At 48.7% G+C, this 14,026-nt stretch overlaps 1 protein-coding gene across 1 annotated transcript in view; it reads right to left on the bottom strand.

Moving 5' to 3' along the window:
- Positions 1–14,026, bottom strand: part of TMEM39A (transmembrane protein 39A) — a 122,910-nt gene that overhangs the window by 108,728 nt on the left and 156 nt on the right. The gene's annotated exons all lie outside the window — the stretch shown is intronic.

Genomic DNA, 14,026 nt, shown 5'->3' on the forward strand with positions numbered 1-14,026 from the left:
GGCTGGAGAAACGGAGGAGTGTCTGGGCGAACGCTGGGTGTGTTTGTGACGTCAAACCAGGAACGACAAGCACTGAACTAATCGCACTGGCAGAGTAAGTTTCGAGCTACTCAGAAACTGCTAAGAAGTGTCTATTCGCAATTCTGCTAATCTTTCGTTCGCAATTTTGAGAAGCTAAAATTCACTCCCAGTAGGCGGCGGCTTAGCGTGTGCAAAGCTGCTAAAAGCAGCTTGCGAGCGAACAACTCGGAATGACCACCAGTGTACAGTATCTATTACCAGAGTGGGCAACCAGGCGAGTGCAGAATATTATCCATTGCAGGTCCAGGCAGCAGTCACATGCACCACTGTAGTCCTGGATGCCAAGGATGAGTGTGAGTACTAATTACCCAGGCCCAGTCCTTTTGGAGGGGCCTAGTCCAGCTGCAACACATGTTGCATAGAATTTTTTATTTATTTTCCAAAGGAGGCAAGGCTACGCCTCCCAGGTTTGCCAATGCTCCTTCAGTACTTTGGCCCCACAGCTGTCTCAATGGTATTGAGGGTTAAAGCTCAGCAGTAACACCCATCAGGGAAGTAGTCAGGACCGGACGGTGCAGAGGATGCAGGAACGGAAAAGTGGAGGTGGTCAGAGCAGAGAGTAAAGGGGCATACACTCAGTGCCATGTTTTCTTGCGATTTTGACTATATAGTCAATCATAAGGAAAGTTAGCACATATCGCACTGTGGGGGTCATTCTGACACGTTTGTACTCTGCTTTTTTCGCAACCGTGCGAGCGGGTCCGGAATGCGCAGGCACGTCGCTGCCTGGTGACGGGGAACGCCGGGCAGCGACTGAATTAAAGAAGAAAACGATCGCTGCCGCGATCGCACCGTGATTGACAGGAGGAAGGCGTTCCGGGTGGCAACTGACCGTTTTTTTGGGAGTGGAGTGGAAAACGCAGGCGTGTCCAGGCGTTTGGAGGGCGGATGTCTGACGTCAATTCCGGGACCTGACAGGCTGAAGTGATCGCAGTGGGTGAGTAAGTCAGGACCTACTCCTAAACTGCACAAAATGTTTTTGCATAGCTCGGCTACAAAGCGATCGCAGCCTTGCTATGCAAAAATACACTCCCCCATAGTCTAGTTGATCGCACGGGCTGCAAAAAGTTGCAGCGTGCGATCAACTCGGAATGACCCCCTGTGTGTACACAGCTTGCGACACAGATGAGCGCTCCTGTGGGGTCAGTATCGCAAGAAAAAATAGACTGTGTATCAATGCCTATTTCCCTATAGATTGTAAGCTTGCAGAGCAGGGCCTTCCTACCTCTAATACCCCTTTCACACCGCACAAATAACCCGGTATCATACGGCATATTGCCTGGTCAGCGTGCGGTGTGAAAGGGGCATAGCCAAAATCCCGGGTCGCCGGGCCCGGCAATTCAACCCGGGAATAAAGCAGTGTTATACCCGGGTTGAATACCGGGTCAGTGGCTGCGTAAACGGGCTCCCGGATCGATGCGTCCCGGGATCCGTTTACTACAGCAGGGAGAGGCGACGCGGCGATGTTCTCATCTCCCAGCGTCGCCTCCACCTCCGCCCCTGCTGCTATGGCAACCCGCCCGGCATATTGCCGAGTCGGGGAAGCCTGCAGCAGCGGCTCCCACCCAGGAAGGACCCGTTTCCAATTCCCGGGTGGGATCCGGCATTGGCAGTGTGAAAGGGGTATATGTTTGTCTGTCTTTGCCCAGTTTTGTTCTATTACCGTTGTTCTAATTGTAAAGCAACTTTTAGTTTCCAGAAGCTACATGTCCGGGATTGCTAAAGCTCTGGACTCTGGACAGAAGTACTGTTTTCAGCAGTCATAGACAGATTGCAACCCTAGTGTAAGCCAGGGCTCGTGCATTGTTTCTAGGAGCACTAGGCTAGTCCTCAGCCGACCAACCATGCTGACATGTTACACACACCTGACATTGGGGGTCATTCAGATCTGACCGCTGCTGTGCATTTTCAGGTACTAACAGCGCATGTGTATGCACTGCAATGCGCACGCTCGTCGGACAACAACAAAGGGCATCACCAGCCAGCGACAGAATGATGCGAAAATTCTAATCACACGGGCATTCAGAAGGAGATTAACAGGAGGAAGCCGTTTGTTGGTGGTAACTGACCGTTTTCTGTGAGTGTCAGGAAAAACGCAGACGTTCCCAAGCATTTTCAGGCCAGGTTTGTGATGTCAGCTCCGGCCCCGATCAGCCTGTTGTAAGTCCTGGGCTGCGCACAGACTGCACACAGTGGATCCAGCTCGGTGTACACTCAGGATCACACACTTGCACAGTGAATATACACTCCCCCTGGAGGCGGCGACTATCTGAACGCAGGACAGCAAAATTAGCAGCCCAGCGATCAGATCTAAATGACCCCCAGTGACATAAAATAACCTACAGCAATGACATCAGTGCATATTACTAAAATGAACAGAAACAGCAACAGCCAACATAAATAAAGCATTAACTGGTTTCTCAGGGGCATCACTGGGGTTACTAACACCTAGTGCAGTGACCCGGCGCTTGCCCCATAAAGGTGACGTGACTTCAAAAAAAGGGGGCCTGACCCCGTGGGCCAACCGTGTTTTCATCACTCCGAGGGGCATGCACAGCATTCCCGGGGTCTGCCTGTATAGTGCACACACACTGCCGGCTGCTACTCTGTGACGGGAGCCGAGTACTGCACGTAATGTTACAGAGTAGCACCCGGTTCCCTGCACTGGGGAGGAGCCGGCATTTTGGTGTCACCCCTCAGAGGCTGACACCCAGGTGCGACCGGCACCCACCTAGTGACGCCACTGTGCGAAAACCTTCTCTAATACCCCTTTCAGACAAAGAAAAGAAGCTGGTAATTTCCCGGCTCGGGAAGGGACGACCCAGGATTCCCGAGACTTCATCCCAGGTTTCTACATGGATTTTTCCCGGATCGTACACGGGTTGCCAGCTGTCTGAAAGGGTCCGATCCGGTATTTTAGAAATGGGTCGCGGTTAACAGCGCTTATTGGCTGGCCTGGCGGGGGTACCGGCGATTGGCTGAGCAGCAGGGCCTCTCTGATTGGCTGAGTGGGCGTGGCACTGGCGCTGGCGTCTGAGGTCACAATTGTGCTGCAGGGCAGACGGATGAGAGAGACAGCATGGCGCACTGGAAGAAGGAAGAGATCGGGGAGCTGCTTTCTGTTAGAGGGAAGGAAGAGATACGGAAGCAGATCACTGGGAACTCCGGGCTACTCGGTAGTAACTCGTCAGCTATGTTTAATGCAATGCTGTGAGCAGTCTCCCCCCACTTTTCATGACCTCATCTCTGTGTGCCATAAAAACAGTCCATTTCTTGTGACACACAAGTCTATTGCAGGGCTGACACGGGTTCTGTCTGAAAGGGGTCGACCCGGGAATAATCTGGGTTAAATGTGCTGTGTGAAAGGGGGTTAGGAACTGTAAAACCGGAAAAAAACCCGGGAATTTGAGATTTTTCTGACTGAAAGTGGTATTAGAGAGGGCAGCCCAATTATCAGGAAGTATGCTATATAGACAATTCTGTTACACTGATAGCTGATGCTTTAGCTGTGTGGGCATGCTGTGATCTGTAGTCCCACAACAGCAGGAGAGCCTCAGATTACATATCACTGATTAACATTCGCAATATCACTCATCCTCCATTCAGATGGTCTCTTCTCGTGGTAGAGCTTCTCTTACTAACTGATGGGAAGGGGAAAGGAAGGAAAATTAAGAGCTGGAGGAGACCAGAAGAAGAGGGGCTGGAAGAGGTGGCACTGGAGGAGGTGGTGGTGGTGGTGGGGTGTCGGGCAGTATCACTGTCTGGCTTGTGGCATGTCTTTTTAGTGAAACTGCCGCACAGAACAGCCAGACATGATGAAAAGCATCAAGTGCTGCAGAGGCGGTGTCTAAGATCTGCAACATAAAGTAGACATCCTTATATTTTAGGGGTTCATTTATCAACAAGTGATAAAACTCGTTGTGTATGATAAATGGTGCTTCAGCCAATCAGCTCCTAACTGTGTTTGAAAAATGACAGTTGGGAGCGAATTGCCTGGAGCACCATTTATCATACGCAATGAGTTTTACCATTCACAATGAGTTTTATCACTTGCTGATAAATTGGCACCTTAGTGTTAAGATTTATGCAACCACATCCCGGCCCTCTAGGCAGCTGCCTATTGGAGGCGCCGACCCTGGGTCTATTGGTGTATTATATTAAAATATAACATTTTACCAAATGTCCCTGCAATTTTCACTTTTATCCACAAGATGGGGCCAGTGCAGTGTTGTGAGTCAACTTTAGCTACATTTATAGTATTTTTAGCAAGAGATACTGGGGATTATTCAGATGTGGTTGGAGGTTCGTTGTGCATCGCAAAGTGCCGATTATCGGTACTTTGCGTATGTGTAGGACCCGTTCTGTGCGTGCTCGATGAAGCATCACCTTCGGTGTTCTCACCATCGATTATGAAGCTGTGAGTGGCCATCGAGATGGTCATCCCTGTTCTTTCAGTGACTGGCCCGCGGGCCAATCACAGCCTGGGGGCAGGGCTTTGTGGGTGTTGGAGGCAAAGCTATGTTCCGTGACCCGGCACATTGGGAAAAAATATATATAATCATTTGTGCTGTACCAAAAGTATTTGACATCGGGCATAAACCTTCAATGATTACGAGTAATTGATTGCCATCCCTAAGCCTCAGTGCCATTGAGAAAGCCGTGGGGCCCAAGTACTGAAGGGGCGTGACCAAACCTGGGAGGCGTGGCAATGCCACCTTTGGAAAAATAAGAATTTACTTACCGATAATTCTATTTCTCGTAGTCCGTAGTGGATGCTGGGGACTCCGTCAGGACCATGGGGTTTAGCGGCTCCGCAGGAGACAGGGCACAATAATAAAAGCTTTAGGATCAGGTGGTGTGCACTGGCTCCTCCCCCTATGACCCTCCTCCAAGCCTCAGTTAGGATACTGTGCCCGGACGAGCGTGCATAATAAGGAAGGATATTGAATCCCGGGTAAGACTCATACCAGCCACACCAATCACACCGTACAACCTGTGATCTGAACCCAGTTAACAGTATGATAACAACGAAGGAGCCTCTGAAAAGATGGCTCACAACAAGAATAACCCGATTTTTGTAACAATAACTATGTACAAGTATTGCAGACAATCCGCACTTGGGATGGGCGCCCAGCATCCACTACGGACTACGAGAAATAGAATTATCGGTAAGTAAATTCTTATTTTCTCTAACGTCCTAAGTGGATGCTGGGGACTCCGTCAGGACCATGGGGATTATACCAAAGCTCCCAAACGGGCGGGAGAGTGCGGATGACTCTGCAGCACCGAATGAGAGAACTCCAGGTCCTCCTCAGTCAGGGTGTGCCCCTGACCAAGTAGCAGCTCGGCAAAGTTGTAAAGCCGAGACCCCTCGGGCAGCCGCCCAAGATGAGCCCACTTCCTTGTGGAATGGGCTTTTACTGATTTTGGCTGTGGCAAGCCTGCCACAGAATGTGCAAGCTGAATTGTACTACAAATCCAGCAAGCAATCGTCTGCTTAGAAGCAGGAACACCCATCTTGTTGGGTGCATACAGGCTAAACAGCGAGTCAGATTTTCTGACTCCAGTCGTCCTGGAAACATATATTTTCAGGGCCCTGACAACGTCAAGTAACTTGGAGTCCTCCAAGTCCCTAGTAGCCGCAGGTACCACAATAGGTTGGTTCATGTGAAAAACAGAAAACACCTTAAGGAGAAATTGAGGACGAGTCCTCAATTCTGCCCTGTCAGAATGAAAAATTAAGTAAGGGCTTTTATATGATAAAGCCGCCCATTCTGACACACGCCTGGCTGAAGCCAGGGCTAATAGAATCTTCACCTTTCATGTGAAATATTTTAATTCCACAGTGGTGAGTGGATCACCAATGTGACTTTAGGAAACTCAAAACAACATTGAGATCCCAAGGTGCCACTGGGGGCACAAAAGGAGGCTGTATATGCAGTACCCCTTTTACAAACGTCTGAACTTCAGGCACTGAAGCCAGTTCTTTCTGGAAGAAATTTGACAGGGTCGAAATTTGAACCTTAATGGACCCTAATTTTAGGCCCATAGACAGTCCTGTTTTCAGGAAATGTAGGAAACGACCCAGTTGGAATTCCTCTGTAGGGACCTTCTTGGCCTCACACCACGCAACATATTTTCGCCAAATGCGGTGAAAATGTTTTGCGGTTACATCCTTCCTGGCTTCGACCAGGGTAGGGATGACTTCATCTGGAATGCCCTTTCAGGATCCGGCGTTCAACTGCCATGCCGTCAAACGCAGCCGCGGTAAGTCTTGGAACAGACAAGGCCCCTGCTGGAGCAGGTCCTTTCTTAAAGGTAGAGGCCACGGTTCTTCCGTGAGCATCTCTTGAAGTTCCGGGTACCAAGTCCTTCTTGACCCATCCGGAACCACGAGTATCGTTCTTACTCATCTCCTTCTTATGATTCTCAGTACTTTTGGTATGAGATGCATAGGAGGGAACACATACCCTGACTGGTACACCCACAGTGTTACCAGAGCGTCCACCGCTATTGCCTGAGGGTCCCTTGACCTGGCGCAATATTTGTCTAGTTTTTTGTTCAGGCGGGACGCCATCATGTCCACCTTTGGTTTTTCCCAACGGTTTACAATCATGTGGAAGACTTCCCGCTGAAGTCCCCACTCTCCCGGGTGGAGGTTATGCCTGCTGAGGAAGTTTGCTTCCCAGTTTTCCATTCCCGGAATTAACACTGCTGAGAGTGTTATCACATGATGGGGCCAGATGGGATACATCCAAGGATACTAAAAGAACTTAAAGAGGTGCTGGTAGCACCATTGACAGAATTATTCAACCAGTCATTAGCTACAGGAGAAATTCCAGGGGACTGGAAAAGAGCAAACGTAGTCCCACTGCACAAAAGTGGAAGCAAGGAAGAGGCAAACAACTACAGACCAGTGAGTCTTACATCAGTAGTAGGGAAATTGATGGAAACACTCTTAAAAGAAAGAGTTGTAGATCATCTCAAATCCGGCAATTTACTGGATCCCAAACAGCATGGATTCACTGGGGGAAGATCATGTCAAACAAATCTTATTGACTTTTTTGATTGTGTGACTAAAGTGATGGATAAAGGTGGAGCCATGGATATAGCTTATCTTGACTTTAGTAAGGCTTTTGACACAGTTCCACATCGCAGACTGCTAAATAAACTTGAAAGTTTGGGATTGGATATTAGGATTATTGAATGGATAAGATCTTGGTTGAAGGATAGAAAACAGAGAGTTGTGGTAAATGGAGTGCATTCACAGGAGGGAAATGTTACCAGTGGAGTACCCCAGGGATCTGTACTTGGACCAGTGCTTTTCAATATCTTTATTGGTGACATTGCAAATGGGATTAAAGGGAAAGTATGCCTTTTTGCAGATGACACAAAGGTATGCAACAGGGTAGACACACCAGGTGGGGTAAAACAAATGATTGAGGATCTAGGTAGACTAGAGGAATGGTCAAGAGTCTGGCAATTACAGTTTAATGCCAAAAAATGCAAAATCATGCACTTGGGTCTCAAAAATCCTAAAGCTAAATACAGTATTAATGGCACTATACTGGAAACTACTGAGGAGGAAAGGGATCTAGGAGTCACTATTTCAGATGACTTAAAGGCAGGTAAGCAATGTAACAAGGCAATGAGGAAGGCTAGTCAGATGCTTGGCTGCATTGGGAGAGGAATCAGCAGCAGAAAGAAAGAAGTAATAATGCCACTGTATAGGTCATTGGTACGGCCTCATCTAGAATACTGTATTCAGTTCTGGAGGCCATATCTTCAAAAGGATATTAATACATTAGAAACTGTACAAAGGAGGGCAACTAAAATGGTGCATGGCCTACATCACAAAACATACCCAGAAAGACTAAGAAATCTCAATATGTATAGTTTGGAGCAGAGAAGAGAAAGGGGGGACATGATAGAAACTTTCAAATATATGAAGGGTTTTAACAAAGTCCAGGAGGGAAACATTCTCCAAATGAAGAGAAGCAATAGGACACGAGGACATGCACTGAGACTGGAGGGGGGGAGGTTCAGGGGAAATTTGCGGAAAAATTATTTCACAGAAAGGGTAGTGGACAAGTGGAATAGCCTCCCATCAGAGGTGGTAGAGGCTAAGACAGTAGAGCAATTTAAACATGCATGGGATAGACATAAGGATATCCTTACAAAGAAATAAGGATCAAATAAGGTTAGTGATAAAAAAAAATAATATATAAAAAAAAAAAAAAAAGGGGCAGACTAGATGGGCCAAGTGGTTCTTATCTGCCGACAAATTCTATGTTTCTATGTTTCTATGATTTTTCGCCCAGCGAATAATCCTTGCAGTTTCTGCCATTTCCCTCCTGCTTCATGTGCCGCCCTGTCTGTTTACGTGGGCGACTGCCGTGATGTTGTCCCACTGGATCAATACCGGCTGACCTTGAAGCAGAGGTCTTGCTAAGCTTAGAGCCTTGTAAATTGCCCTTAGCTCCAGTATATTTATGTGGAGAGAAGTCTCCAGACTTGATCACACTCCCTGGAAATTTTTTCCTTGTGTGACTGCTCCCCAGCCACTCAGGCTGGCATCCGTGGTCACCAGGACCCAGTCCTGAATGTCGAATCTGCGGCCCTTTCATAGATGAGCACTCTGCAGCCACCGCAGAAGAAAACACCCTTGTCCTTGGAGACAGGGTTGTCCGCTGATGCATCTGAAGATGCGATCCAGACCATTTTCCCAGCAGATTCCACTGAAAGGTTCTTGCGTGAAATCTACCGAATGGGATCGCTTTGTAAGAAACCACCATTTTTCACAGGACCCTTGTGCAATGATGCACTGATACTTTTCCTGGTTTTAGGAGGTTCCTGACTAGCTCGGATAACTCCCTGGTCTTCTTCTCCGGGAGAAAACATCCTTTTCTGGACTGTGTCCAGAATCATTCCTAGGAACATTAGACGTGTCGTCGGAAAAAGCAGCGATTTTGGAATATTTAGAATCCACTCGTGCTGTCGTAGAACTACTTGAGATAGTGCTACTCCGACCGCCAACTGTTCTCTGGACCTTGCCCTTATCAGGAAAGCGTCCATATTTCTTTTAGGAAGAATCATCATTTCGGCCATTACCATGGTAAAGACCCGGGGTGCCGTGGACAATCCAAACGGCAGCGTCTGAACTGATAGTGACAGTTCTGTACCACGAACCTGAGATACCCTTGGTGAGAAGGGCAAAATTTGGACATGTAGGTAAGCGTCCCTGATATCCAGTGACACCATATCGTCCTGGTTCGCTATCACTGCTCTGAGTGACTCCATCTTGATTTGAACCCTTGTATGTAATTGTTCAAATCTTTTAGATCTCACCGAGCCGTTTGGCTTCAGTACCACAATATAGTGTGGAATAATACCCCTTCCCTTGTTGTAGGAGGGGTACTTTGATTATCACCTGCTGGGAATACAGCCTGTGAATTTCTTTCCAATACTGCCTCCCTGTCGGAGGGAGACGTTGGTAAAGCAGACTTCAGGAACTTGTGAGGGGAAGACGTCTCGAATTTCCAATGTACACCTGGGATACTACATGTAGGATCCAGGAGTCCACTTGCGAGTGAGCCCACTGCGTGCTGAAACTCTTGAGATGACCCCCCACCGCACCTGAGTCCGCTTGTATGGCCCCAGCGTCATGCTGCGGACTTGGCAGAAGCTGTGGAGGACTTCTGTTCCTGGGAATGGGCTGCCTGCTGCAGTCTTCTTCCCTTTCCTCTAACCCTGGGCAGATATGACTGGCCTTTTGCCCGCCTGCCTTTATGGGTACGAAAGGACTGAGACTGAAAAGACTGTGTCCTTTTCTGCTGAGATGTGACTTGGGGTAACAAAAGTGGATTTTCCAGCTGTTGCCATGGCCACCAGGTCCGATGGACCGCCCCTTTATACGGCAATACTTCCATGTGCCGTCTGGAATCTGCATCACCTGACCACTGTCGTGTCTATAAACATCGTCTGGCAGATATGGACATCACATCTACTCTTGATGCCAGAATGCAAATATCCCTCTGCGCATCTCGCATATATAGAAATGCATCCTTAAAATGCTCTATAGTCAATAAAATATTGTTCCTGTCAAGGGTATCAATATTTTCAGTCAGGAAATCCGACCAAGCCCCCCCAGCGCTGCACATCCAGGCTGAGGCGATTGCTGGTCGTAGTATAACACCAGTATGTGTGTATATACTTTTTAGGATATTTTTCAGCTTCCTATCAGCTGGCTCTTTGAGGGCGGCCGTATCTGGAGACGGTAACGCCACTTGTTTTTATAAGCGTGTGAGCGCCTTATCCACCCTAAGGTATGTTTCCCAACTCGCCCTCACTTCTGGCGGGAAAGGGTATACCTCCAATAATTTTCTATCGGAGGAAACCCACGTATCATCACACACTTTAATTTATCTGATTCAGGAAAAACTACAAGTAGATTATTCCCACCCTACATAATACCCTTATTTGTGGTACTTGTAGTATCAGAAATATGTAACACCTCCTTCATTGCCCTTAACATGTAACGTGTGGCCCTAAAGGAAAATACGTTTTTTTTTTTTTTTCTTCACCGTCGACACTGAAGTCAGTGTCCGTGTCTGTGTCGACCAACTGAGGTAAATGGGCGTTTTTACAAGCCCCTGACGGTGTCTGAGACGCCTGGACAGGTACTAATTTGTTTGCCGGCCGTCTCATGTCGTCAACCGACCTTGCATCGTGTTGACATTATCACGTAATTCCTAAATAAGCCATCCATTCCGGTGTCGACTCCCTAGAGAGTGACATCACCAATACAGGCAATTTGCTCCGCCTCCTCACCAACATCGTCCTCCTACATGTCGACACACACGTACCGACACACAGCACACACACAGGGAATGCTCTGATAGAGGACAGGACCCCACTAGCCCTTTGGGGAGACAGAGGGAGAGTTTGCCAGCACACACCAAAAACGCTATAATTATACAGGGACAACCCCTTATACAAGTGTTTTCCCTTATAGCATTTTCACATATGTAATCATATCGCCAAATAAGTGCCCCCCCCTCTCTGTTTTAACCCTGTTTCTGTAGTGCAGTGCAGGGGAGAGCCTGGGAGCCTTCCTCACAGCAGAGCTGAGCAGGAAAATGGCGCCGTGTGCTGAGGAGAATAGGCCCCGCCCCCTAAAACGTCGGGCTCTTCTCCCGGAGTTTGTGAGATCTGGCAGGGGTTAAATACATCCATATAGCCTCAAGGGCTGTATGTGATGTATTTTAGCCATAAAAAAGGTATAATACATTGCTGCCCAGGGCGCCCCCCCCAGCGCCCTGCACCCTCAGTGACCGCTGGTATGAAGTGTGCTGACAACAATGGCGCACAGCTGCAGTGCTGTGCGCTACCTTATGAAGACTGGAAGTCTTCTGCCGCCTGTTTCTGGACCTCTGGACCTCTTCAACTTCGGCATCTGCAAGGGGGGTCGGCGGCACGGCTCCGGGACGAACCCCAGGGTGAGACCTGTGTTCCGACTCCCTCTGGAGCTAATGGTGTCCAGTAGCCTAAGAAGCAAATCCATCCTGCACGCAGGTGAGTTTACTTCTCTCCCCTAAGTCCCTCGTAGCAGTGAGCCTGTTGCCAGCAGGACTCACTGAAAATAAAAAACCTAACTTAAACTTTTATTCTAAGCAGCTCAGGAGAGCCACCTAGATTGCACCCTTCTCGGCCGGGCACAAAGATCTAACTGAGGCTTGGAGGAGGGTCATAGGGGGAGGAGCCAGTGCACACCACCTGATCCTAAAGCTTTTATTATTGTGCCCTGTCTCCTGCGGAGCCGCTAAACCCCATGGTCCTGACGGAGTCCCCAGCATCCACTTAGGACGTTAGAGAAATAAAGAATACTATGCAACATTTGTCCCCTTCAGCATCTGACCCAGGCCCCTCCAAGAGTCATAATCCTGGGCAATTAGTACTCACACCCACCCCCCTCTTGGCACCCGTGGTTATCCTGGATGGCGAGGATGGTATACACACAGACCAGGACTCCAGTGGTGCATGTGACTGCTGCCTGGACCTGCAATAGATAATATTCTGCACTCGCCTTGTTGCCCACTCTGGTAATAGATACTGTACACTGGGCCTGATTCAGGTTGGATTGCAAATTCTGCTACCGTGTTTCCCCGATAATAGGACCTACCCCGATAATAAGCCCTACCCTCACTTTTCATAAATTGTCCAAAATAAGCCCTACCCCGAAAGTAAGCCCTATCTAAATCCCCATTTTGCCGGTCCCTGCGCTACAGTAAACTACCCAGCTCCGCCCCCTGCATGAAATGGCTTCCGCCAGTATCACAGGGCCCGGGCTTCAGTACACAAACCTTTCACTGTTTTTTTTTTTTTTAATCTTGAAAGGGGGTGATGGAGCTTCCATCACCCCCGTTGCCAGGAGAGAGACAGCTCCTGGCTGGCTCGGCGCAATAACAGCCAGTCAGGCACTGTCGGAGCTACCTCTCCGCAGGTCTCTCCCACATGAGTGACGCTGGCTTGACCCAAAGGTCGCGCCAGCGTCATTCAGTGAGCTGAGTAATGCGGAGGGGAAAAGAGATCCAGGAGCCGCTGAGAGAAGGTGAGTGAAAGCAGGGGGCTGCAGGAATGGCTGTGGGCAGTAATGATGTCTAATGTAAAGTAATGAGGCCAGAGAAGTGGGCACAAATTATGTTTATTAAAATTACTGTCAATGTTAATAAAAATAAGCCCTACCCCGAAAATAAGCCCTATGGTGGTTTTTTGACAAAAAAAATAAAATAAGACAGTGTCTTATTATCGGGGAAACACGGTAAGTAGCAATCCGTGTTATCGCATGCTGGGGGCTGCCCATCGCAGGACAAGGCCACCCAGGATGCTGACCGACGCTCCCCCGCCTTGATCAAGAAGAAATTGTGATGGCACCGCAATGTGTGCTTGATCTCTAAAGTAAAGGAAACCTTCCGCTGGTGCAGCTTGGCTGCGCCCGCGGGAAGCCTGCTGCCATTTTTCTGATCGCGGCGGCTGCGTGTGAAGTCACGCAGCCACCTCGATCACGCCGCCCCATTTTGATGCCACGCCCGTGCAACGCTCCGTCTCCACCTAGGAAACTGAGCATTCACCCCCCCCTGATTGACAGGCAGAGGCGGGCACATGCGCAGGACGGGCTCTGCGCATGCTCCAGCATCCTTTTAGCAATTTTTGTGGTTGGATTGCGCATTGTGATCCAACCTGAATCGGGCCCACTGTCTCTCTCATCCAAATGTAGATTTGTGTTAGTGGAAATGTTTCTCTGGCAGTGTTTATAAACTCCAGTTGGTCTACAAAAATATTTTTACAAGGAATGAAGAAGTGATTCTGAGGAGAGGGGTGACCCATTATATTGCTTATACTCTTTTCAGACAGAAATCCCGCCAATTACCTGGCATTTCAGTGCCGAGTCGTTTTGCCGGTCCCTGCCTGACCCCCACCCCCCTTTCATACAAGAAAAGCAAATTACCGGGTCAAGAATTTTTACCCGGCAAATTACCTGGGTCAAAACAACCCCGGTTGACCCTTTCACACCGAAAAAGGACCCGTGTTTTTCAGCAAATTACCGGGTAGAACTTCTTCATCTGGGAATTTCCCTTTCTGTCTGAAAAGGGTATAAGAAAGCCATGAGGCCTTATGCAGGGGCGCATCAAGCTTCAGGCCCTCCCCTCTCAGTCTACTGAGCATTTTCTTGGTGGTTCCTGTAGTGTGCATACGCAGATCTCCGGAAACATGACATTTGCAGCGCAGACGTGCAGAGGGTGTGCGGTCTGGGCCTCATCCCGGACCCAGGGGCACGTTTACACCCCACACCCCGCATTCATTTTAGGTAAGCCTATGGGCTTACGCCATCTTTGCTGCCATATTACGCAGCAGAGTCTATGTCCCAGCGGAGCTTACAATATAA

This window comes from Pseudophryne corroboree, chromosome 2 (genome assembly GCF_028390025.1).
Source record: "Pseudophryne corroboree isolate aPseCor3 chromosome 2, aPseCor3.hap2, whole genome shotgun sequence".
Taxonomy (NCBI): Eukaryota; Metazoa; Chordata; class Amphibia; order Anura; family Myobatrachidae; genus Pseudophryne; species Pseudophryne corroboree.